Source organism: Ochlerotatus camptorhynchus, unplaced genomic scaffold (genome assembly GCF_037179485.1).
Source record: "Ochlerotatus camptorhynchus isolate MF236.1 unplaced genomic scaffold, CSIRO-AGI_Acam_v1.1 ptg000373l, whole genome shotgun sequence".
NCBI classification, from domain to species: Eukaryota; Metazoa; Arthropoda; class Insecta; order Diptera; family Culicidae; genus Ochlerotatus; species Ochlerotatus camptorhynchus.
The window spans coordinates 221,028-246,838 of NW_027040861.1; positions in this window are offsets into that span (position 1 = coordinate 221,028).

Here is a 25,811-nt window from a genome sequence, read left to right on the forward strand (position 1 = left end):
AGAATAAAGTACTGAGGATGGTTCTTGATCGTCCTTTCGACACTAGAATAACAAATTTACATGAAGAGGCAGGCATTGCCACAATAGATTCCAAAATTAACGAAATTAAGACTAAATTTGCACAAAAATGTAATTTATCAGAACATGCTTTGATAAGCAATTTGTATATATTAGGTTAGGTGTATATAGTAGTTGTAGGTTAGTTGTAGTTGTAAATAGTAGTTATAAGTAGTCTCCTTTTTCCAATTCAAATCAAACCAATTCCACCAAGGTGGTCATACTTTAAAATAGACCTGATAGGACTAGAAACTGTAAATAATAATTAAAATCTCAAATGTACTAAAGTTGAAAAGATGCATCTGTGTCACTTGAAAAATTAATACATATAAACCACACAAACACAAGAAAGAAAGTTCAGCTATCATTCGAAGAAGCGATTTTGATGTTGCGGTGTGAATGTTCTGAGGTTTCATACAAACAGAGGATGATATTTCGGCACAGTGTAGTTAAATTGTGACGGGGGTCTCGTCATGACAGTTTAATTTTGTTGATTTCATCAAATCATACTGTCAGTAGAAGAAAAATCGAAATACTTATATTGTGGATCAGCTGTTTTCCATATAGGGAGTTGCACCGCTGGGTTTTTTTTTTCTTGATTTGTTTTCCGTCGATCTAGTTTTCCGTGCTGAGCACCAATGCTTCCAACGCCAGGGAGGCAGCTCCCACACCTGGACCCTACCTATCAACCCGTCAGTTCCTGAACCAGGGACCAACGGCTTTACTTCTCTTCCGAAAGAAGGCGTGATCAGAGGTGTTATGCCTCAGAACATCCCGGCGACGCCGACTGGGACACCGCTGGGTTGATATCACATTTTTGGCATCTAGCGGTTTTTGATTGGATATATTAATTTTTTTTTTGAAAGAAAGATTAAAAAAAATTAAATGGTTGTGTCCTAGACACGACCGCAGTATGACGTAGAACCTATCTATCTATCTAGTTTCAGTTTTTCAGTTTAAATGATCTTTATTTTAGTTTAACTTGGGCGATTACCATATAAATTTTTTACTAAGTGATTTAATTGCTTTCTTCATCTTTAGGTATGGGCAAAATTCAAAATTTGTTTTACAGAATTAGTCCTAGACTTAGTACACGGTCGACCACCTTGGTGGGATTGGTTTGTTTTGTTTTTAGAATTTGAAGAGAAACTACTTAATACTACTATTTACAGCTTAAAACTAACCTACTCTACTATATACACTTAACCTACTATGTACAAATTGCTTATTAAAGCATGTTCAGAAAGATTGCATTTTTGAATAAATTTAGTTGTCATATCATCAATTTTGGAATCTACTTTGGGAATTTCTGCCTCTTGATGGAGGTCTGCTATTCTTGTGTCGAATGGACGATCTAGGATCATCCTCAACACTCTATTCTGTGCAACCTGGATTTTGTTCCTGTGGGTCTGAGCGCACGATTCCCACACCGGGGCGGCATAGAAGATCGCGGGGGCTATGATCTGTTTGTAAACAGCCAGTTTGTTTTGCCTTGAGAGGCGGGATCTGCGGCAAATGAGCGGATACAAACACCTAACCAAGGCGGAGCACTTAACTAGGGTTTTCTCTATGTGCGAGCGGAACAGGAGCTTCTCATCGAACAACATCCCGAGATAAGTAACATCAGTGGACCACTCGACCCTTGTACCATCCATTATTACGGTACAGGAGGGAGACGGTTTAAGTTTTGGCGATTGTCTGTGAAGGAACATGATTGCTTGGGTTTTCGAGGCGTTGATTTTGATTTTCCACGTGGTGGCATAATCAGTAAAGGTGTCAAGGCATCGTTGGAGCTTGTTCGTAATTTCACGAGGCATCCTACCCTTGACGGCTATCGCGGTGTCATCTGCAAACAGAAAGAACACGCAACCGTCTCCTAGAGGAGGGATGTCCGACGTGTAGATGCTGTAAAGCAGTGGTCCCAGCAGACTCCCTTGCGGAACACCTGCTGGGATCGGAAATTGTCCCGAAAGGGAACTATTCAACGACACCCTGAACGACCTTTGCTGGAGATAGTTACGGGTGATTTTCACAAGGTATGGTGGAAAGTTGGAGTTACAAAGCTTGTATATAAGTCCGTCGTGCCAGACATTGTCAAACGCCTTTTCGACGTCTAACAAGGCCATGGCTGTGGACTTGGATACAGCTTTGTTACTTCGAATGTTATTCATCACCCGCACTAGCTGATGATTGGTGGAATGCCCCTTGCGGAACCCGAACTGTTCCGGAAGAAGAATGTCATGTTCCTCCACAAACTTGTTCAGTCGGCTGAGGATCAATTTTTCGAACAGCTTGCTCAGCGCTGAGAGCAGGCTAATCGGTCTGTAGCTTGACGGTAGTGAAGGGTCTTTCCCAGGTTTGCGGATCGGGATGATTTTTGCCACCTTCCAGATGCTTGGAAAGTAGTGCAGCTCCAAGCATCTGTTGAAGGTGGCAGCTAGCAGCGAGTGCACCCTCGGGCTGAGATTTTTCAACGCTAGGTTGAATATTCCGTCAAACCCGGGAGCCTTCATGTTCTTACTGTATTTCAGCGCTGAGCAAATTTGTTCCTCTGTAATCCGTTCTTCTGGAGGGACGGCACAAGGGGAGGCATCTCACGTCAGGACGCACTGCGCAACCTGGTTCTCGAGTGGACTTGGGATTTTAGAGCCAAGCAAATGCGACTGGGCAATGTGCTCCCCAATCGCATTGGCCTTCTCTTCGTTGGTGATAAGCCGTTCGTCATTGACTCTAAGTGGTGGAATGGGCTTGGGGTGAGACTTCAGCACCTTGGCAACCTTCCAGAATGGTCTGGAACGGTCGTCCAGGTTCTGAACGAGCCGCCCGAAACTCTCGTTCCGGATTGAGACCATCCTGGAAGCGATCTGCCGATTCAGATCGACCATTTCGTATTTACGCTGCAGATCCCCAGTCCGCTGAAACTGGCGTCTACGAACATTTCTGAGCCGAATCAAGAGTTTGGTGTGGGAATCAATTGCTTGAAACTTACCCCTCACAGGAACTCGTCGAACGCACTCTTCGTTAGCCACGGATATGGCTTGATGGAGACCCTCCAGGGCCCGGTCGATGTCATCCACTGTGTCGAGCGGTGGGTTGTCGTCGATGTGGCGGTCGACCACGCGTCGATACTGGACCCAGTTGACTCGATGGTAGTCCTTCCGCTGGCACGGTGCAGGGGCCACGTTGTAGCCCAGCTCGGTCAGCACCGGTTGGTGGTCCGAACTCAGGTCGTTGACGGCAACCGGCTTGGCTAATCTGGTGTTTGCCAAGAACAGGTCCAGCGTCGATGGGTTGCCCGTCGGTGATGTGAAGGTTGGTTCGTCCGGAAACCAGACGGAATAGAGACCATGCTGGGAATGGTCGAATAGCAGGCGGCCGTTCTGGTTCTGCTGGTAGTTCCGCCAGGCCTCGTGCCGGGCGTTCAGGTCCCCTCCGATTACAAAGCGGGCATTGGTGTGGGTTATGATGGCAAGGTCGTTCTTGAACTGCTGTGCTGTACCATTGCTAACGGTACATTGCCGGGGGCAGTAGACGGCGATGAACCGGACGTTTCCGGTCGATGTTTCCACCTCAACGCCGACGGCCTCGATGATGGAAGTGCGGTAGTGGGGTAGGGTGCAGTACTTGATGCCTTTCTTGATGATGACCGCGACACCGCCCCCCCTGGAGCTGGTGCGATCAAGCCGGACAATGCTGTGGTCGGGCAGCCAGAAGCTGTCACCGGTCTTGAGGTGAGTCTCGGTGAGAAGGCCCACGTCGATGTCGTGCTTGCGGAGGAAGTCTGCAAGCTCAATGTTTTTCGCCCCTACGGAGCGAGCGTTCCAGTTGGCGATCTTTATGGGTTCACGGTCCATAATTAGCGACAAAGGAGATGATAGCTTGGAGCTGTTGTGTTCTTGTTGCGCAGGTGCGCTTGATGATGATGGCCTGGGCCAACAGTGTGACGATCTCATCCGTTGACAGCGGAGAATCGTCTGTAGCTTCACCGGTTGTACCGGCCAATCCCGGAGCAGGGGGATCCGTCGATGGCCCGGAGGCTTGACCGGGAACTGCAGCGGCAGCCAACTGTTGGTTGAGCGGGAGCGGCGGCAACACTGGAATTGGCCGTGATTGGACCGGTGATAACGGAGGAAAGTTCTGCGCGTTGTTTTCTGGAACCTTCTTGCGACCGGGCTGGCTGTTGGACGAGGCCTTCTTCCGGATCTCGGCGTATTCGGCCCGCTTCGGACAGGCCTTACTTGTGGCCTTGTGGGCGGCACCGCAGTTGGCGCATGTGGGAGTGGCTTCCTCGATGCTGTCGCAGTTGTCGATCTTGTGGTTTTTGCCGCGTTTGATGCAGTGGCTGGCCATGCGGCAATTCCTGGTGCCGTGCCCGAACAATAGGCAGTTCGAGCACTGAGTGACGCCACGGTGGGTGGGTTTATACCGCTCCCACTTCACTACGATGTGGAACAGTGTGCGTGTCGTCTGGAGATCCTTCACGGTTGTGGAGTTCTTCTCCAGATGGACCAGGTAGAGCTGGTCACGATACTTGATGGCCTTGCTGCGGGTCATCTTGTGGACTTCGACCGGCTTGAGGCCGTTCGCCTTAATCTCGTCCATTAAGGTGGTGGTGTCCATGTCGTGGAGCCCGCGCAGCACCACTTTCAGCGGCTTGGTGGCCTCGATGTCGTGGGAGAAGTACTCCAGCTTCATCCTGTCCAAGAGGGCCTGGACTGCGTTGTAGTGATTTTCGGCCGAGACCATCAGTTTGTAGCCTTCCGTGCACCGTTGAATGGTGCAGCGAAGGCCCTGCTTAATGTAGAAATCCAGCTGCTCCCATAGCCCGGGAGGGAAGCCCTTCACATAGAAGGGTGGCAACTTAACTTTTTTCGGCACCGTCTCAGGGTCCGACTGCGGCTGGGCTCCGTTCTGCAGGGCGGAGAACGGATTGTTGCTCAGCAGCTTTTTTGCTGCTGATACGGTGGCGCTGCTGTCTTCAGGTCTGGGTCGTTTAGTTCCGGGAGGCCCCGGCTGCGGGTCCGCAACGCCTGTCGGGATGGGCAATGGGGTTTTCTTCTGCTTCTTCTGGGCTGGCTCGGTGGTCGCGCCGTCTCCTGGGAGAGTCTGTTTTCCCGTCTATCTATATCTATGATGCATGATATATGCATTTAGGTTAACATCCGACGTCCCTCCTTTTTTACATATTTTGCAGAAAAAATACATCCGAAGTCCCTCCTTTTTTGCATATTCTGCAAAAAACATACTTTCTAAGCCCCGCAACTGACAGGATTTCCCGCCATTTTATTATGAATGGGGGCGGGGCAGAACGTTTCTTTTGTGCAGAACATGGAAAAAAGGATGGACTTTGGATGTTAATATAATTTCATGTATAGAGGTACCAGATATGTTTTGCAGTCAGTTGTGTGTAATTCACCAAAATTAAGGGAAAACTTCTGTTTTTACTAATAAATCGTGGTTTGTTTAAAGTTTATTTCTCGGAAAAAAGTGATCGTCAAAGTCCATGTCTTTTTCGGATTATTGTTGAGGGGGGGGGAGAGGTTTTTGTGAAGGGGGGAGGTGTTTACATACATTGCTTTTCCTCATTCCTCATTGTGTCGCATTCTTCATTGTGGTCACGCCATCATCCACCTTTAGCCACTGACTTGGTCCTGCTTGCTGCAGGACCAAGTGCCACGCCGTTCGAGGCGACAATGAGCAAAAGCACGACAGCAGCGCTCTTTTATAACTTTTCAGGTTCAAGCAGAACGATGTGCAACCGCACCTGACAGGATTTCCCGCAGTTTTTTAAGAATGGGGCGGAGCAGAAAGTTTCTTTTGTGCAGAATATGTAAAAAGGGATGGCCTTTGGATGTTAATATAATTGCATATATAGAGGTACCAGCTATATTTTAGAGTCAGTTGTTGGTAATTCATCGAGTGTATGTCTTCTGCTACTTTTTTTTTGAAAATGTTGGCTCTGCGCGTAAAACTTTTTTGATTATACATAATTGTGGTTTGCTTAAAATTTATTTCCCGGAAAAAAATGATCGTCAAAGCCTATGTCTTTTTCGGGTTATGTTAGGGGGGAGGGTGAGAGGTTGTTAAGGGGGAGGGGGTTTTACATGCACGTTTTTTCAAGTCTCATTCCTCATTGTGGTGCTACGCCGTCCGAAGCGGTAATGAGCAGAGGCAGGAGAACAGCACTGATTTATATCTTTTCAGGTTCAAGCAGAATGATGTGCAACCAAGTGGTATTCGTTTATGATGACTGGGTTTGGGAAAAAGGCTTATTTCATGAAAACATTGATAAAATTATCATTTGTACATTTTCAAAAGTTTAATTACAGAAAAATGGAAAAATATTTATTTCATCAGGTTCGTAATGTAATATCCTATCGATTGGCGTATTTGGATTTAAATTTCATTTATAAATGATAAAGTTACAAGCGTTCAAAACCTAACACTCCTTCACCACAAATATTTTTTGATTTGCACCCCAGTATAGTCGACAAAGACGTAGTTCTACGTCAAAAAAAAAAACGTTCTTGAATAACCTCTGTTTTAGTAATTTTTATTTAAAAACTCGAATCCACTTAAATCGACCACCACTGGATGTCAAACTGATGAGCGCGGGTTCATCGCGTCCATTCGCGACGTCAGCGTGCAGCATCCTGTTGGGTACTATTCAATGCATTCTATTTATGTACTATCCATACTTTTCCGAAACACCCTTTCCAACCTGGAGAATCAACTGGTTAAAATCCAAGCTTCCAATCACTCCCGAATCAAGATCTCCGCTCATTGAATGGGTTCCATCCTTTCTCCCGCAGGCTTGCACAGAGGAAGCAGCAGTAGTTCCACTGACTGCTGACCAATTCCCGAGAAGTGCAAAATCGCCTCGCCTCGCGATAAACTTGACCGCGATGGCTTATCTATAATTCATATCTAAAAACAGCAGTGCGAAATATAATGAGCGAAGAGGGAAAATAATTGATCGAGCTTTTTTGCTTTTTTATGCCCCCGTGGTCGCGTTAGTCGTTGGAAGAAGTCTGGACTCTCCTGGTGACCCAATCGCGGCAGGACCGCCACTCCAGATCCGTGTGTAATTGATATAAATTAATTTATCTTGCGGGAGATTAATTATACATGAAACGATAATATTTTGCATCTGTCGCAACCGCGTTTGGTTCTTTGGGATTTGTTTTTGCGTTCCCGAAGTTGCTTCAATGTCTTAATCTTCGTACGAGAACATGTGGTAGCATAAAACAGTCACGATTGGGATCACAGTTCTGCCTTTGTGAAGCTCGTTTCGGAATTGAAGTAGAATTTTCGGACCAATGACAAGGAATTGGAATTTTAATGGTTAAGTGCTTTGAACTTTTTATCTTGATTGAAGCGACACGTAACAACATTATCGGTTCAAGTAAAGGTCAAATTTCACCTGATTGGGGTTGATTTGAGCGATCCGGAAGCAAAGCAAAAACATCAAATTGAATCGACACTCTTTCCGATAAAAAAAAATATTCACTTGATATGCAAAAAATACAATAAATTGAATCATTCTTCCCCAAAACAGCACATTGCCCAAATTTTACGACCACCCTGCTTGGCCAAACGATAATCTTCATCGTACTAAACCGAATTTCATTATCGTCGAAATCAATTTAAACCATCAGTTCTCTAAAAATATCCGAAAGTTCCCCAACTCTTTCCAATCACATGCTAAATTCCTTCTGCCACAAACATACCACCCACCAAGATAAAGAAAGGCACATCAAGGCCTGGACTTTAATCCCTCCGTCGTCATCGAGCCACATCGCAACTTGTATGTATGAGAGAGTCGAGTGTGACACATATGACAAGAGCAAAGCTGCCTCGGTCTGAATCACCTCACACCGGGTTTCGATCGCTTTCCAACTATCACCATTTGTCGGCCAAACGAGATGACTCTCTTAAACTGGGCACTGGCAGGCTGGCAGCAGCAGCAGCGGGTGGAACCTTATCCCGTCAACATCTTTGCCATTGTTATTCAAATCGCACCTCCAAGTCCCACCATCGCATCGCAGGGGCCAGTACAGTCCACGCGACTCGGGCAGGGTTCGCTCTCCATTGATCGATCAATTGGTTGTTTGGGGAACATATTTTCTGTCACGGTAAACAAATTCAATATCCAACGGACGCAGAAAGACCATGAAATCCACTGGCCACAGCAGTCGTAACAAACGAAAACAACGTGGATAATTTACGACTGACCGGAACCTCGCGACGATTGTCGGATCCTCCCGCACCGCCTTATAGGGGCGAGAGGTGAAATGAGAAGCGTTGAAAATATGGTCACACCTATCGTTTGGATCGCAGATCGGCTTTCATTCCTTCCAGCGATTGATCATGGAATTTTGGACACTAGTGGAGGTTCATTGGTGCGTCAATATCGGAATATCATGCAGATGCATGCGGAGCGGTGTCGTCTAAAGTGGATTTGCCACACACGACGTTATGGGGGTAAGCTCTGGGGTCATGGTGGTGGTAGAGTGCAATTCAATTCATCAACCGGATATTGAAATGCCTGTTTTATTGTTTCTATCTCAAACGTTTATGATGCCGTTATGACCAGAGCGATTAGGATGACTGCTGCGGGTACCTAGTTACCACCGTCTTCGGAATTCGGGCTCGGTACCATCAACTGATGCATTTAAATTTAATATTAAATACACTGTGCAACAAATCGGAACTTTTTTTTCTAGGACTGAGAAAGTTGACCATATTTGACTTTCTTGTGGTCCCCTGAATAAAATTTCTGAACAGACTTATATCCTAACACGTCCTAATTTTTTGGTACCGCCCTCTTTATGAATTTTGGTATGATGTCCCGATGATGATGGTATGCTGCCTGACTAAAGCATGTTACGATATTGCTGTTGAAGAGTTTTTTTGTAGGAAACGATTAAAGGAACATTTTTCTAGCATGTTTAAAAACGATATCTTGCCGTGACCCCCTCCTCAAAAATTTAAAATCCATATAAATTCACAGTACAACCATTATGCACCACTTTTGCACAACACTTATGGCATCTTCCGATGCCAACGTTGCGCGAACCAGGTATTACCAACCACTTTCGAAAGGACCATGGGTTGTCTTTTTTCGGCCTAAAAATAAACCCTTGAAAACTCTCGACATTTCGAGAGACTTACTGCGTAAGTTTCCGGGAATCTTGGTACATAAGGAGAGATTCAACAAACTGTGTGTAGAAGCACCGAATTATGATGTAGCAAATAAAATTGCTGATCACGAGTTGTTTAGTGTTGAGTACAATATCTACATCCCTTCTCGAGATGTGGAGATAGAAGGCGTGGTTTCCGACGCGAGTCTGTCTGTCGAGGACTTGAAACGTACCTCGGGTTGTTTTAAAAGCATAAAAGTCACAAGCGAGCTTGTAAAGATACTGCATGTTAAGCAACTGCATTCAGTGTCTTTACAAGATGGCAAGAAAGTGTATCAGCATTCAGACTCGTTTCGAGTGACTTTCGCTGGTTTAGTTCTCCCAAACTTTGTCACAGTTGATGGTGATTTTTTTCCAGTGTGGTTGTTTGTACAGAGGGTTTATAATTGTACCAACTGCAAAAGGCTGGGACACTCGGCCATCCATTGCGGCAACAACACTCGTTGTGGCAAATGTGGTGAAAACCACAAAGAGGATTCTTGCCACAAAGAATCAGTAAAATGCGCGTACTGTGGCGAGAATCCTCACCCCTTGCAGGAGTGCCCGATGTATAAGCAGCACTCCGATAAAGTGCTGCGTTCAATCTCAGGACGCTCCAAGCAGACATATGCTCAAATGGTGAAGGCTGCATCAGCCGTTCAAGATGCAAACCAATTTTCGATTTTGTCAGCTGAAGAATCGGACTCTGACTCATCTGATGAAGGTGATTCTACGGTGGTACACTCACCTTAAAAAATGGACGGATTTTTCCAAAAGAAAATGCCCCTCCCCGAAAGTGCGCCGTAAGAAAACTAAAGTCACCTCCAGAAGATTGGCAAATTCCCAGGGTAATGGGGATGAAAAAACGAAACCGAAGGCTCCTGCTGAACCAATCCCTGGATGCAGCAGGAATTTTCCACCATTGCCCAAAAAAGATAAGAAAAATAATAAAACTGCTCCTCAAACTTATCAAAAGAAATCCATGTCCGAACGAGGTTTGCTAGCTTTTTCGGACATTGTGGAATTCATATTAAATGTGTTCAACATACAAGACCCTCTTAGAAGTTAAGTTTCTGCCTTGCTTCCAACATTAGAGTCATATCTTAAGCTATTGACTGTTTCATGGCCCCTCCTTGCATCAATCATATCTTTCGATGGATAATTCGTCGAACGAGGTTGAAGATCACTGTGCTAGACTCGTCCAAATTTTTACTTCACAATTCTGATTGTGATATATTTGCTCTCTGTAAAACATGGCTTTCTTCCGATAAAGAACTCAACTTCCACGATTTTAACATTATTCGCCTGGATAGAGACGATTCTTATGGAGGAGTACTTTTAGGGATCAAAAAGTGCTACCCTTTCTACAAAATTTCCTTTCCTGCTCTATCAGGCGTCGAATCGTCGCTTGCCAAATAAATGTGAAGAACAAAGACCTTTGCATAGCTTCAGTTTATGTTCCACCTCCATTAGCCGTAGTCAACTCTGGAATCTAGTTTCGATTCTTCCATCCCCAGTATTAATTCTGGGTGATATGAACTCCCATGGTGATAACGGCGCCGGTGGTGTAGTGGTAAGCGTGATTACCTCTCACCCCAAAAGGCCTGGGTTCAATCCCAGTCGGCGCCGCCGGGATGTTCTGAGACATAACATCTCTGATCACGCCTTCCTTCGGATGGGAAGCAAAGCCGTTGGTCCCCGGTTCATGAGTTGATGGGTCGATAGGTAGGGTCCAGGTGTGGGAGCTGCCTTCCTGGCACGTCGGTAGCATTGGTGCTCTGCACGGAAAACAAGATCGACGGAAAAAAAAACAAACCAAAGGAAAAAAAAAAACAAACCAAAGGAAAAAAAAACAAACCAAAGGAAAAAAAAAAAAGAACTCCCTTGGTACTGGGTGGGGCGATATATATGATGACAATAGAGCGGCTATTTTTTTACGAGTTATGCGACGATTTCAACTTGACTATTTTGAACACTGGTGAAGCGACACGTATAGCAAAACCTCCGGCTCGAAAAAGTCGACTCGACCTATCTTTGTCTTCAAGATCGCTATCATTGGATTGTCTGTGGAAGGTTATCAATGATCCCCATGGTAGCGATCATTTGCCAATCATCATTTCAATTAAGTGTGCCCCGCACTCTGCAGAACCATCTCGAGTTCCATTTGATCTTACAAGGAACATAGATTGGCAGACATATGCAACGGCGGTGACAATCGGTGCCGAATCAATAGATACGCTTCCACCATTGCAAGAATATCGATTCCTCGCGGATTTTATCTACAAAAGCTCACTGGAAGCACAAAAAAGAAAAGTTCCAAGTACGCCCTTCAAAAGGAGACCAACCTCACCTGGATGGGACGAAGAATGCACAAAATTGAATGTAGAAAAATCCGATGCTTTCAAAGCTTTTCGTAGACACAAAACCTCCACATACTTCGAGGAATATTCTAAGCTTGAGACAAAGCTGAAACAATTAATCAAAGCAAAAAAGCGCGGTTATTGGCACAATTTCGTCGAGGGACTCTCATGAAAAACCTCAATGAACACCTTGTGAACACCGCAACATGCGTAACCGCTCATCTTCTAATGAGAGTGAAGAATACTCCAACCGATGGATATTCGATTTCGCTAAAAAGGTCTGTCTGGACTCAGCTCCAGCACAACACATTTCTCGAGAAGCGTCTCCGAGCAGCAGCTCGTTGGATAGACCATTCACAATGCTGGAATTCTCTATGGCTCTTCTTTCATCGAACAACTCCTCACGCTTGCTAGACTTATTCAACTCCTTACTAGAAAACAACATTATACCAGGTCAAAGTAATAGCCATTCGAAAACCTGGCAAACCAGCGTCTGACCATAACTCATACCGTCCGATTGCGATGCTTTCGTGCGTTAGGAAATTGTTGGAGAAAATGATCCTTCGGAGACTCGATCAGTGGGTCGATGCAAATAGCTTGCTATCAAATACACAGTTTGGGTTCTGCAAGAGCAAAGGAACAAACGATTATCTAGCGCTGCTTTCCACAGATATTCAACTGGCATTTGCGCACAAGAAACAATTGGCTTCAGTATTCTTGGACATTAAGGGGGCTTTTGATTCAGTTTCCATTAAAATTCTGTCAGACAATCTGCACAGTTGTGGACTTTCCGGAATTTTAAATAATTTCTTGTACAATTTGTTGTCAGAAAAGTAAATGAACTTTTCTCTTGGACAACTGACAACTTCCAGAATTAGCTACATGGGTCTGCCCCAAGGTTCATGTCTCAGCCCTCTTCTTTATAACTTTTATGTCAAAGATATCGACAACTGTTTGGCAGAACAATGCACGCTAAGACAACTTGCAGATGACGGTGTGGTTTCCGTAAGAGGTCCACATGCCGTGGACTTGCAAGGACCATTGCAAAGTTCCTTAAATAACTTGTCTTTTTGGGTTAGGAATCTAGGGATCGAATTCTCGCGCAGAAAACTGAGCTTGTAGTGTTTACTCGAAAGCGGTGCCCAGCCCAAATGTAGCCTAATATTTTGAGCAGAAACATTACTCAATCATTGTCTTTCAAGTACCTTGGGGTCTGGTTTGACTCAAAGTGCACTTGGAATACCCATATTACGTATTTGAAGAAAACATGTCAACAGAGAATCAACTTTCTCCGTTCAATTTGCGGCACATGGTGGCCCAAGCAACACGGCTTGTCATAATGAAGGTGAAAATACTTTTCAATGACTTACATATAGAATCAATAATACTTTAATTTACATCATTTAATACATTTATACAACCTAAAAAGCGCAAGACGTGGAGTTTATAAAACTAAACACTGGTCTTATAACATGTTTTGGAAACATCATAAAAACCAGCGGCAAAAAATTTTTTTTTTTAGAAAAAAAATCAGCATGGGATTCGAACACAAGTCTTTGGCGTGAAAGACTTATTACTTCCTAACTAGACCAACTCCGCTTGATTAAAGCTTTGTAATAAGCATTTATGAGGTTCTTGCCAATGCACAGTGGTCCGGAGCGGAAAAATACATGGAATTTTTGTTTTGCGCAAAATCTACTGGTTTTAGCGTTTTGATGTCTTGTAAAGAGTTGCTGGTAATGAAAAAGCGCATCTTTTCATTGAATCAGTTATTAGAGTGATTCAGTTTTAGAGTGACTTCAAAAATCTCTTCAGGGAAATTTTTGGGAATTTCTTTGACTTCCTCAAAGTTGTAGACAATGCAAAACCAAGCAACTTTGTTCAAGACGTCAATTTTTTATCTCATCATCTACGCATTCTACGAACTGAAACAACTAGAAGGTTAGGGTGACCATAAGTGGCAATGACCGGTCATTCACCGAAGTCAGTAGAGTTTTACCGGGTTTTTGAACAGCAGATCAAGTCGGTAAAATTTTCCAATGACCGTTAAATGTGAGAAATCAATAAATTTGACAAATTTTATTTTTTATAGCTAAATGGGGTAAACTAAACAAAGTCTGTACTATTTCGGAATACATTGACTAATTATTGATTATTTAAAAGATTTTCAAACTTTTACCGCAAAGTTCTGTAGTTCAAAATTTACCGATCGGTAGAGGCCTGGATTAGTGTGCATAACAAATGAACTATGTTTACCAATGAAATCAAATGAAAACTATTGTTGTTGATATTTTATGTAGCTGGTTTTGTCAAATTTGATGTAAACAAGCTTACCGCAGACTTAAATGGGCAATGAAGCAATTTATTTTGCATTTTTGTATAATTTTATTCATAAATATAGGGGTGGCACTCTTGCCCCGTGTGAGTTTTTAAGAAAATTAGTTTTGACCAATTATAGGGAATAGTTATATATTCTTTGTTAATGGTGTTTCAATTATTCATTATAGGTGATGCCTCACTGCAGGAATTGTAGAAAACATTATTGGGAAATTCCAAAATCCTTATTTTATGATGTCTAATTATTATAAGTTATTTCTATTTTTGACACATCACCGCAAAATGTTGTTGGACATTTTGGACAGAACTTTCTATAAATCTGCAAAGGAACACCTTTCATAGTTTCATGGGTGAATTAGCATTGACAACATGTTTATTCTCTTTTTTTTTTTTGTAGTGATCCAGTGGCAGCAACTTGCTAAAACTCTACACTGGACCCCTTTTATTGGTAAATTTTGCTTCTATGAGCCTCTATTTTAAATCAACACACAGACGTTCCTAGGCTATGGTGCCCGTTTGGTCACTGTTGTTTTTGTGCTGATCCAAATAGTTTTGATAATATAATTGCGCATTCTTGTTTTTTTAAAAGGTTGATTTTCGTCCCAGTCTTGTCTTCTGTCGTCACTTATTTTGTCATTTTGTCTTGTGTATTAACCCCCACTTGTCTTGTTTATTGTGTCAACTTGTGTCTATTGTCCTTCCCCATCTGTTACTCTGTCATGACTAATTTCATTGATATATAAAAATAGTAATATCAATTACGGGATAATATGGTTATTTCTCGATTACTTTTTCAAAGGGAAGCACCAGCTCCTGCAAACAATGCATCCGATCGTCGATCCGGCGCAACCGGCAGCTCGCACACGCTTATCACCACCACCAGCAGGTAGAGGAAAATTTCCCCTATCTGATGATAGTGCCAGCACGCGCGGGCGAGCCACCAGTTACGCCAAATCGACGACCAAACGCACCGCCTACAAAAGCCGATACGCATCCTTGAAAAAGTTATCGAGATTTCTACTAATTAATGAATTATTCACAATTACCTCTCATGATCCTTGGCTCTGATTTTAACTTACCACTTTTTGATTATTTATCAAATAACTCTCCCAGAATATATAACTCCCCGATGCTTTGTTGGTTTCTGGTCTCATTTGGATTGGTCCTGAATTTGTTTGACATCCTGTTCGAAGTAATTCTTTGAGTTCCAGCTTGTACGTGTCTCACGTCATATGATTCGCCATTCATAAAGATAATGGGTTAAAAGGGAGTAAAACATACATAAAGGTAGATTAGTATTAGTTGTACTTGATCCAAACAATAGAAAGAAGCATAGATGACTTAGTAGAAAAATAAAACTAATAAATAACTAAAAGTGCAATGGATAAGTGTTAGTTCCGGGATCATTTTAGTGTTAGTAGTTATGTTAGTTTTGATCCGTATTCAGCCCTGCTGGCCCCTCAAGCACTATTTGCAGCAATTGTGATAAGATTATGCGACACTGCTACTCCTACTATGTTAGATGTATGACTTGTCAATTTTCGCAACGCAATGTCTTTCAATAAATCACTCAATCAATTTGATGTTTGAAAATTTGCTCAAAAGGGCTTTGTTGACACATCATACCTTACCGAAAACTAAAGCACAATAATCCTAATTCTTATTTCAAACCTATCAACATATTTAACACATCTTTCCTAAAATTTCACTTGTTCGTAAGCGCCTGGTTGAAGATATGACTTTCGCTATTGACATTGTCTGTAATTAACAAATACACTAAATAGGAAGATTTATTATACAACTTCATAGGCTAGTCGCCTCCCTAAGCAGACCCCCCGCGTCCTATCTCTTATGTTAATTAGCTTTCTGAATTCTATAATTGAAGTTTATTTAATAAATAACTGAAATCTCTAATCTACCTACATAACCCATGCTTTTAAACTACAATTTAACGTGTTTCAAGTACTTCTGGCTTTTACATATCTTATCTTATATCTTTGTTCGTCCCAGATGACACCTTCAAGTTACTAAAATGCTTCACTTTGAAGTTAGTTTCCAAGCTAATTTTAAATTGTATATTGTATAGGGTAAATGTTCCAACTACGCTCTCACATTTCCACTATGTGGCACCACAAAAATACATATGGGCATGTCACAATAGAAGCAAACCGCAGTGGAAATCCCGAGACATAGTTTAAACACTTATCCCAAATCAAAATGAAGCACATATAAGATTAGTTACAATACCATGTACAAAAATGATGTTTAACATTGTTTTCTGAGTAATACCTCAATGAAAACAACAATGAAAGCTTGTCACGCAAATAGAAGGAGCACTGTTGGGCACTTTCTGAAATATTTCAATAGTATAATTCCCTTGCAAACCCAAATAAATCTATCTGCGTAAAAAATAAATAAAATAAGAGTGATTTGCGGCAAAACCCGCCAGTATCACACCCAACGTCAGTGCCTATACGTAAGCGTACTACGACGCGGCTCTCAATAAAAGGAGTAACAAGTGTGATACTATCACTGCTAGACTAGATCTTTGGTTCTCTCATGCAGCGGTTTATCAGAGAGAGCTTAGTAATCCCCATCGCCTGCCCATGTCGCCATTCTATCGCGGCATGAGCCAGCAACACCGACCATAAACCTACCGTCTCCAACACTCCACTATAAAGCATGAAATTAAGCCCGCCCACCAACAGCAAGGTGCAAAAACTAGCCAAGGGGAGGGAATTAGCATTGACAACATGTTTATTTTCAAAACTATAGGGGGAGGTCGATCGAAATACGGGGTGCCCATTTGAACAACTTTTCTGATGGCAGGAAACTTCTATCCGGTTTCGATGCTGCGTTATTACTAGATGAACTTTATTTGTATTCTTGCGCCAAATAGTGAGTTAATTCCCAACTAAAGGGTGCTATGATCAAAACTTGAACGACTTAGACTTGACGCATTTCTTTGAACACCCCTCATTTTGTAGGTGTGTGCGTGCTGAACGATGCTTCTATTTTGATTTCGATATTTGCTCTTCAGTTTTGGCGCATGCAAAATTTTGAGCAATGCATTAAAATTTTGCACGTGCATCGTGGAAATCCGAACTACTCGCACGCAAGGAAGACTTCAAACAGCTTTCTGAACAAACGGTGCCGGTGGTGTAGTGGTAAGCGTGATTACCTCTCACCCCAGCAGGCCTGGGTTCAATCCCAGTCGGCGCCGCCGGGATGTTCTGAGGCATAACATCTCTGATCACGCCTTCCTTCGGATGGGAAGTAAAGCCGTTGGTCCCCGGTTCATGAGTTGATGGGTCGATAGGTAGGGTCCAGGTGTGGGAGCTGCCTTCCTGGCACGTCGGTAGCATTGGTGCTCAGCACGGAAAACAAGATCGACGGAAAAAACAAGCCAAAGGAAAAAAAAGGGAGCTTTCTGACCAGGAGTTTTATACGGAAACCAGAAGATGAAAGGTGGTAAACATTTTCAAGCATATGAAACTGTCGAAGTTCGCTAAGAAATATCTGGTTTGTCAGGCTATCTGTACCTGTGGCTTGAAAAGCGACATTTTCATTACAACTGGTACCGCGAACCAGGAAATTTATGTGATCTAGTGTCTGGAAAAACATCTGCTGCCTTTCCTGAAGAAATACGATTATTCCGTGCTATTTTGGCCGGATTTAGCATCCTGTCATTACGGGAAAAAATGCATGGAGTGGTATGCCGCCAACAACGTGCAGGCTGTGCCCTTACACAAGAACCCTCCCAACACGCCAGAGCCTCGCCCAATCGAAAAATATTGGGCCATCGTCAAGCGGAACCTGAAGAGGACCAAAAAACTGTTGCTAGCGAGAAATAGTTTAAGGCAAACTGATGTTCTGCGGCAAACAAAGTGGAAGAGGTTACTGTACAGAATCTGATGGCAGGAGTTGAACGAAAAACCCGGCAGCTCGGTTTCGGTTAATCGGAAGCATAGCTGAATTTTTTTTAATAAAAAATTTAATCAATTTAAACGCATTCTTGTTTAACCAAATTTTGGTTGTAACACCCTTTAAACTGTTTACTACTGAATGGATCTTGTCCATTCGAAAAACTTTGCTGATGACACGAAACTGATCATAACTTTAAGAGATAGAAAAACATGTTTTGCCGGTAGAGGCTATTGTACCGGGTGCATCGTTCACTGGCTGCAGCTCGATGATTGTCATGTTATTGTTTCAAACAATAAAGTTTGATGATGTTTGAAGTTGACGTCAAGAGCAACGTATGTTTTGAGTTCAAAAATGGAAGTGTGAGACCAACCTAGGGTGAAATTGTAGATTTCGTCAATGATCGCTGGATGCGAATGCTACTGAGATAGAAACAACATACCATATGTCGGTGCAGAGAGCGCTATTCATTAAGTTCAAGTTGGAAGTACTGGGCAATCAAAGGCCCACAATTGTAATAATTGTTATATTTAATGCTTTTTAGGCGGTGTGAGGTTTATTTTGCGTGTTTAATGTTATTTTAGTGTATTTTAAATACTCCAAGATCCTGCAAATGGACTTAAAAACGCAAAAAAAAGTCGGTATTCTTTGGATAATTGCTGTAATTGTTGTTCAATTTTGTTTTAGTTCATTTTATTGATAACCTTGACCATCATTAAAATAAAATTAAACATTAAATAATTGCTTAATCACAGCAACTAACGCCTTCAATTTGTTTGTATCCAAAATTTCAGCTCAGAACGAGTTGTCAAAATATTTTTTTGTGAGCTAACAGCTTAGATTAGTTGTCACTTTTATTTTATAATAGCTTTTAGCAGTTTTAAGGAGGAATGACCGGTTATTTCCACTTTTATTCATGTTCTATGGCTTTTTTTCCTTAAAAAATTACGATTTTCTAATTCAAATATCTCAAGTTAAAAAAAAATATATATACCTCTGCCATTTTTTCAGCAAATATAGAACCCCATTTGTTCTTTCCATTACTTTCAATACTTTGAAATTGGCTTGCGCGTTCTAAAATTGTATTGATTTGAAAAATACTCGTTTCTTACCTTAAAATGACTATATCACCGACCATAAACCTACCGTCTCCAACACTCCACTATAAAGCATGAAATTAAGCCCGCCCACCAACAGCAAGGTGCAAAAACTAGCCAAGGGGAGGGAATTAGCATTGACAACATGTTTATTTTCAAAACTATAGGGGGAGGTCGATCGAAATACGGGGTGCCCATTTGAACAACTTTTCTGATGGCAGGAAACTTCTATCCGGTTTCGATGCTGCGTTATTACTAGATGAACTTTATTTGTATTCTTGCGCCAAATAGTGAGTTAATTCCCAACTAAAGGGTGCTATGATCAAAACTTGAACGACTTAGACTTGACGCATTTCTTTGAACACCCCTCATTTTGTAGGTGTGTGCGTGCTGAACGATGCTTCTATTTTGACATCATACTCAGTTTTTTTTTTCTAAATACAAAGCAAAAAAAGTTATGGTCAAAAAACAGTTTTTTCATGAATCACCCTTACCTTCTAGTTGTTTCAGTTCGTAGAATGCGTAGATGATGAGATAAAAATTTGATGTCTTCAACAAAGTTGCTTGATTTTGCATTTTCTACAACTTTGAAGCAGTCAAAGAGATTCCCAAAAATTTCCCTGAAGAGTTAAATTTTTGAAGTCACCCTAAAATTGAATCACCCTAATGACTGATCCAATGAAAAGATGCGCTTTTTTATTACCAACAACTCTTTCGATGACATCAAAACGCTAAAACCAGTAGATTTTGCGCAAAACCCAATTTCCATGTATTTTTCCGCTCCGGACCACTGTGCAATGGCATGAACACGCTTGCTTCGATCCGTCATAAAGAAGTTTTGTAAGCAGCAATGCTCACATTTAACTGCCAGAATGTTATTTAAAAGTATTTCCAACTACTTATAAGACACTCTGCACCTTTTCAGTTGCATTAATTTATGAGATGTCATAAAAGAGTGTTTTCAACTCTCTTTATAACAAACCTCCGAAAACCTCATAAGAAACTGTCAATCCCTGCGTGAAGTGACAGTCCGGCTAAATAGCGCCGTGAATGTCCACGTCAATCTGGAAAGTACAGAATCTCTTCAAGAGCTTTTATAAATTCAACTAAGATTGATTTTGCATACGACAAGTTTTATAGTGGTTTTAAAACAGTAAGATGCACATTGAAATAACATTTAAAGTTGCAAGTAAAAGAAAACTATTTTGGAAAATGTAGAATTCTAGGAAGTATAAAGAAAACATCTTTAAAACTCATATAAAACATGGGCATCACTTATAATACAGTCGTTCTAATTCATTTTCAGAAAGATGTTTTGTGTGTTGCTTGGGGGGAGGGAGTGCTGAAACGGAAGACCTCATAATGTTTTACAAAACAACAATTCGGTCTGTTCTATAGTACGGCTCTTTCTGCTTTCTCTCGGCAAGAAAATGTCACCAAATACAATTGGAGCGAATTAAATTTCGTTGTCTGCGTATTGCTCTCGGCTGTATGCTCTCAACGCATAGTGGCATGGCAGAAGTAACACCTCTCCAGAACCGTTTCTGGGAACTTTCTTTCTCAAGAAACTAATCAAATGCATAATGAGAGAGAGAAGGATTAGTATTTTCCATTTAATTCCACTACTTGATTTGCTTATCCTTGACAGATGTGCAGATTTCTTCAGTGTCTTGTACTAATACTCGACGACCAGTCGAGTATTAGTACAAGACACTGAAGAAGACTGCACATTGTAGTCGAAATACGCGTATCTGTCAAGGATAAGCAAATAAAGTAGTGGAATTAAATCTAAAATACTAATCCTTCTCTCTCTCTCATTATACAGGTATTCCACTAAGACGCCCACATTCATCAGGATTAATCAAATGCGGAGTGACGAACACACACGTTGCAAATTTTGAAGAAATTCTTGGGCTGAACACACAATCTCGATTTATGAGAATCTACCTTCACTACATATCTTCGGATATGTGTCTTCCTTGATATACTCCAGACCGTGCTCACTTCACCATTAGCAGTTCCTCAATTGAATATGATCTTTCCATGAAACAAGTGATTCATTGCGTGAAAAGATATTTTTCAGACGGGTCACGTCTCAATGGATCCACTGGTGTCTTCAATGAAAACTCTAGTGCCTTCCGCAAACTTCAGGAACCTTGCTCCGTTTATGTTGCTGAGCTAGCAGCAATCAACTTCGCAATGGGAATGATTTCCAACATGCCCGCAGACCATTACTTCATCTTCTCGGATAGTCTCAGTTCGATTGAGGCTATTCGGACGATGAAACAAAGTAGTTACTCATTTTTCCTGTTGTCGGTTGTGACAACTTCTATACAACTTATTCCTTTTAAAGGTAAGGGAGCAGATGAGTTTGCTGGTCAAAAGATCATATATGATTACCTTTGTATGGGTCCCTCACATTGCTCAATCCCAGGCAATGAGAAGGCAAACTCTCTCGCAAAGGTGGGCGCACAGGAAGGCGAATTTTATGACAGGCAAATTTCACACAATGATTCTTATTTAGTGCGTCAAGTACCCTTTCGAGTTGGCAAACCGATTGGGACAATGGAAATCTTGGACGGTGGCTACATTCAATTATTCCTAATGTTTCTTCGAGAGCGTGGTTTAAAGGCTTGGACATAAGTCGTGACTTCATTCGCATGATGAGTAGACTTAAGTCCAACCACTACTCGCTAGATACTCATCTCAATAGAATAAACCTCGTCGACAGCAACATCTGTCGGTGTGGAAACGGTTACGATGACATCGATCACGCAATTTGGCAATGTACGGATAATGACGCCGCCAGAGAGCGACTTTTGAATACCCTTCAGGCCCAAGGAAGACAACCCTTTGTTCCTATCGGAGACGTGTTGAGAACTCGTGACATCTGCTATATGCAGTCGGTTTATGTGTTTCTTCAAATGTCTAGTATAAGAATTGAATTCCTTTGTCTTTTGTCTCTCTTTAATAGTTTTTGTTTGTCTCGATGAGTCTCATCGTCGCCCACTGGTCACCATACCCGGTCGAACTCCAGACGAATCTAGAACCGCACTACCATTCATACTGGCGATAACGCTCTGATGAGACAACGAAACCTTACCCCCAAGCTCCTCCCCTGATCCTATCCTTCGACAATGTACCTCTCTAACATCGAGTAAGCCGCGAGTATTCGGCCCAACTCCTACTAGACATAGAATTAAGTGAATTTTGTTACAAACAAAGAACAATGAACTATCGGCTCCGTGAAGCTAATGCGATTGAGCCTTCCAAATAAACGAACTAGTTAAAAAAAGAACAACCCACTGAAGCAACTAAACGTGCTATCTGTGAAAAACTAGACCCAATTGAGTTTTCTGTGAAAGAGTTACATCTCAGAGAATCTGGCAAGGTTGCTATTAGATGTGAAAGTAAGGATCTTGCATTGAAACTCGTCGCGGCTGCGAATAGCCATTTATCGGATAACTATACCATCTGCGTCCAACTGCCACTGAAGCCGAGGCACAAAATCGTCAGATTTTCGAAAGACACGAGTGAAGAAAAGTTGCTAGCTAGTTTGCGAAATCAAAATCGAGCAGCCAGCTTGCTTGAGATAAAAGTAACTCGTATAATACGTATTGAAAAGCTAAAATCGAACCAAATGTCTGTTATACTCGAAACCGATGCGCGTGCATTCGATACATTGATGAAGCTACAGCGAATCAATCTGGGATGGGAACGATGCAGAGTTATAGAGGCGACCGACGTTATGCGTTTATTTAACTGCTCCGAGTTTGGACACATAGCCGCATAGCCGAAGTGTACAGGTGATCACAAAATCGACGAATGTATAGAGGACTTTGAGAAGTGTATTAATTGCCATCATGTGAATACAAAATGTCAATCGTCCTATGATGAGCTGCTGGATGTCACCCATTCATCGTTGGCCAGTCCGCTTCTCTCTTATACTAGACCCTCTCTAGTTTGAATCCTACTTTACAAATCGCAGTCTACATGTAAAGATTGGATCTGAATCATCGGAATGCATGCGTCGCTGATCTTGTCTGCATAATTGTGCGAAAATGTTCAGTCGCCTGCAGAAAATAGTTTAGAAATGTCATGACATTTTTTCCACTTGCCAGTTTGTGTGTCTTCTCTATGGTCTTTGCGCGAAGTATCAAATGTTAAGGAAACACGTTAAACTCCAGTGTGCCACCACTGCACTCCATTGCGTCCTATGCCAGGAGAAATTGAGACATCGTTTTCCATCGCATTTTCAAGTGTACAGGGGTCAGGGAGCCGCCGTGTCTGGTTTTATTTATTTGGTCTTTATTAAATCATCTAGACCCTAGGCTTTGTTGCATGGAACCTGAAAAGTTTATGTATCCAGTCTTTTCAATATTTTCAGAGCAAACAAACAATCTCTAAACAGTTAGGAAAAATGTTTCTTTATTTAGTAAACATAACTTAATTAACGAGTCAGCTTCAAACAGTTGGGCCTCAGGTCCGAAACGGTCATGGCTGGGAACAATAAAAAATGTGGTTAATTTGCATACTGTTAGTTTACTGTCAATGGTAATTTTTCTATGGACCGTATAGGATTTGGCATTAATTGAGCCCCGTGAACTGCTGTTGATAATGAAATAGGTTATGTTCATTTTTCCTCATGGAAGCCGAACTTTGCCCAGAATTGTTGGTCTGAAAATAATGTTGAAACTGCAGTCAACTCTCCCTTCCTCGATATTCCGTAACTCTTTGAAGTCCCTTCAATTATACAAACATTGCTGTCTTTCTAACTGGATGCCTCTTGTACTCGGTGTGTTTTGATTTATTTTCCCATATAATAAATGTAATAAAGGATGGGAGTATGCTATTTATTCTAACTTGCGAATATTATCCTGAAAATTAACAACTGCAATTTTAACCCAAGTAACATTTTAAGTTTTATGAAATACTACAAAGCAACTATAAAACAACATTCATAGAACCCTGCTCAAGGCTATTTTGTCATTAATGCATCCACCGAAACCTCATTCAGACTAGAATATGTCTAGTTGGCCCACCCTGGAGAAGGTTCTGAAGGGTGTATTCTCGAAGCTCTTCAAGATTGATTTACTGCAAAAGGTTGTGTGACGAACGCATGGAGAACCATTTGAAAGCTACAATAAAAGCTATTTAGCAACAATAAAAACCCTTTCCGAGCCATTTCCCCTAGCCGCATGCTGAATCCATTAGGAAAGCATCAATCAAGATAGAAAAATATTTATGAATCCGATCTTATCAAAATAATTAAAATAGGAACTGATGGTATAAAAATCTTGCTGAGTATCCAAATTTATTACAATAGTTCTCATTAAGTGGCCTAGTTTTAAGTGCCGTATTAAATTTTATGTGAATTGTACGTGAAAACATCGAAAAAATTAAGTGCACCCTCGTAAAACGTCGATTTGATTAATTATTTAACATTGAAAAAAATATATATATATTCTTAAGATCGAGCTCGGCCGAGATTTTTTTTATTATTTTCCCATTTAAATGTTTGCTCATTGCTAAATTTACCAAAATATAGTTCGAAGATTGTAAAAAAACAAGCAAACTAATTGTAACATGGCATAAAAGTTGATTTTCATGGGTCATTTGTGAAAAAGTTGTTTTGCTTTCAAGAATTCCTCAACAAATTAATTAGGTTTTAAAATGGCTTTTATGAAGAATACCTGCAGGCTGACTTGTATTTATCTAAAGCCATTTTGCTTGATTCTAACCCGTTCAGATTTATGGCAGCATTTATGGAGGCAAAGTTGCCTGCAAAAAGTTAAACGTCAAAGTTTGTTTATCTTTCGATAATTGCGCTGTGGGATTCAGGATTCTTCCAGGCAGTTTTCTCCCGATGGATTGGGAGCAGTTACTCAGATAGTTTGCGATACTCTTTTACAACATTTCGCATTTCGAACAGCTGGAAGCGCAATCGTTCCCGAAAAAGATCCCCTTCTTCCGGATGGTTACAGAAGTGCACCATCCAACGATGCAGGGATGTACGCTTGAATGAAATTTTCGAAGATTTGATTCTTTCGCCGAATAAAGCCGCTGCTATGGATCGGAAACCAGCTAATCTCCGCTAACTAACAGTTTCAGTGGTTTGCTGTCCGTTGTTGTTTCGATTATTATCTATTCGCAAGATCTGGAGAAGGCTGGTATGTTTTTAAACTTTCGACAATGTTTTATGAATTCGAGGGCCATGCTCACTTTACTCTTCTCCGCCAGATGGTCAGTCGTTGATGGTGTGCTGGTTCTTCTAAAGAAGTAAATTTTGCTGAAATCGACTTGAATTATTCATCCTACCTCGTCTATCCTTCGAGATTTCCTTGTCATAAATTTGGCATTTATTAACTATGAGGAGCCATATTTTATGCTCAATTTGTAAACAGAGTAATTGGGGAGTTTATGATGCTTTTTAAAAAGGCTAAAAAGCAACAATAAATGCTTTTTGATCTTATGCAAAACCTAATGGTTTTATGGTTGCTTTTATAATGATAGAACACGTTTATAAATTATTTTATCAAGACATTAATAAACAATTGCTAATGACGTTTATGCTTGAATTGCAGAACAGTTTTAAGGAGGGATTGATAACTGTTTTAAATTTATTTTTAAAACAAGATAGTTTTTGACTTTCTTGCCAGACTATAAAAGGTGTTTACAACGGCAAAAAGCTGAATTACTAAGCAGGAATGTTTTACACTTTGAAATGCTATATTTAAACTAAATCGATTGTTCATTGCCGTTGTAAAACCATCATAAATCAGAGTGGATGCTGAATGGTTACTGAATTGTTACTTGGGAATTGACTAATTTGGGACTACATTTCTTACTCACTA